At 41.6% G+C, this 2,104-nt stretch overlaps 1 protein-coding gene across 7 annotated transcripts in view; it reads right to left on the bottom strand.

Moving 5' to 3' along the window:
- Positions 1 to 2,104, bottom strand: part of AUTS2 (activator of transcription and developmental regulator AUTS2) — a 1,243,088-nt gene that overhangs the window by 392,123 nt on the left and 848,861 nt on the right. The gene's annotated exons all lie outside the window — the stretch shown is intronic.

Below are 2,104 nucleotides of genomic sequence, written 5' to 3'. Positions count from 1 at the left end.
CCATCCATCCATCCATCCATCCATCCATCCATCCATCCATCCATCCAGCTATCAGTAAGCATTCCTTAAGTGTCTAGTATGAGCCAGGTGCTGGGATATAAGGACAAAAATGTGAATAATGGCATTATATAACACCAAAATTTATCAGGAAGTTTTAGAGCTGAAACAGGCAATACAAGATATGATTACAACACGTATTTATACAGCATTTATAGAGCACTTTAAGGTTTACAAAACATTGTATGTCTACATATACATACATGGATAGATGTGTGTATACATACATACATATACATAAACACACACATATGTGCATGTATACATATATATATATATAACTTATCTCATTTGAACCTCGTATAACCTTGTTGGGTACATGTTCTTACTGATCCCCTTCAAAGATGAGTGAACTGAGGTGAATTCAGTGCTTTGCCCAGAGACACAGCTACCAGAATGGGGGCTCAGGTCTTCATGACTCCCACGCCAGTGCTCAGGCTGGAGGCCACCTCGCTGATCTCTATAGTGTCTCTTTTAATTCATCTCTCCTCCAGGTTAAGGGTCCCAGCTCCTTCTCCTGATCCTCTCACGGTGTCATCTGTAGCTTTCTCACGTGTGAGCTGCCTGCCTCTACACACACTCCAGTCTGACAACCTCCTTCTTCATTGATGGTGCCCACAATGCAGATCCTTGACCATCACACCCTCTCACACTGACGCTGATGAAAATGGGAACTGGCAGCAAAAATCACCCTTTGTCAGAGCTAACTTAACCAGTCTGGCTGCCCAGAAAAGAAATCCACAGTTCCTAAAAAGAACATACCGCGCACAAAAGACCAACAGAGATGAACTCACAAGAAAGAACAAAGTGTTTCTGGAATACAGACTGAAACCACGTCCTGGCTCTCCAACGGGCTTTGGGAGATTTTGAATATCATAATTAACCTGAATAGGAGTCAGAAGACCAGAGTTGGAGTTCCAGCTCTACCATTTGCCACCCATGTGGCCTGGGTCTTTGTCTGCTTGTCTATCAAATTAGGGCATGTCAGACTACTCGGCCTTGAAGGTGTCCTCCAGACTCAAGTCAATGATCCCATGATCCTGTGTGTGCGAAGACTGAAAGGGAGCTAATCTGAGGTTCCCTCCAGCTCTCCATCTCTGATCTTTTCCTCCTTCTGACAAGGTTACAAGGAGGTCACATTTTTGAAGGTGGTCATTTTGCTAAATAATGTAGAAGTTACTGAAGCATAGACCAGGAACTCCTCACACCCAATTTACATTCTCATAATTTCACTCTCTGTATCTCTCTCTCTCTCTCTCTCTCTTTCTCTCTCTCTCCCCTCCCCCATCCTCATATTTCTCCTCATCTTTCCTCTATCATTTTGAATGATAAAGGTCTAACCAACTATCATTTAAGTGCCTACTATGTGCCAAGTACTTTACTAAGTGTTGGAAATACAAAGACAAAATACAATTCCTGCCCTCAAGGGGTTTATAATCTAACAGATAAGACAACAAGTGAACAACCACATTCTCAATCTCTCTCTGTATATATACACACATATGTATACACACAAACATTATTCATATATATACATGTATATATGTTTATATTAATGAGATAAAGTGGAGATAACCAACAGAGAGAAGAGGTGAGCATTCTGGGGGAATTGTGAGGATCTTCTTTCAGTTTTCTATAGTAAGAAACTAGTCAAGGAAGAAGATTGGAAATGAACTTGGACTCACAGGATAATAAAATTGCAGATTTAGAGCTGAAAGGGGACTCTGAGGCCAACCAGTACTCTTTCATTTAGAGATGAGAAGACTGAGACCTGCTGATATTAACTGACTTGTCTCCAGTCATTCAGGTAGTGAGTGGTCTATACAAGAAGTGATTTTTGTTTTGGGACCTGCCATCTTTTCTTGGCTGAGACACTGCCATTGCCTTTAATTAAACCCTCCTTAAGGCTGCCAAGCAGAGAGAGACAGACAGAATACAGACAGAGACAGACAGAGATAGAGAGAGAAATAGAGAGACAAAGAAAGAGAAACAGAGAAGAGAGAGAGAGAGAGAGAGAGAGAGAGAGAGAGAGAGAGAGAGAGAGAGA

This window comes from Petaurus breviceps, unplaced genomic scaffold (assembly GCF_028583685.1).
Source record: "Petaurus breviceps papuanus isolate PSGF00001 unplaced genomic scaffold, PetGlider_PUasm1.0 186, whole genome shotgun sequence".
Classification (NCBI taxonomy): Eukaryota; Metazoa; Chordata; class Mammalia; order Diprotodontia; family Petauridae; genus Petaurus; species Petaurus breviceps.
The sequence above is the reverse complement of the archived record's forward strand: the minus strand, read 5'-3'. Positions and strand labels throughout refer to the sequence as shown.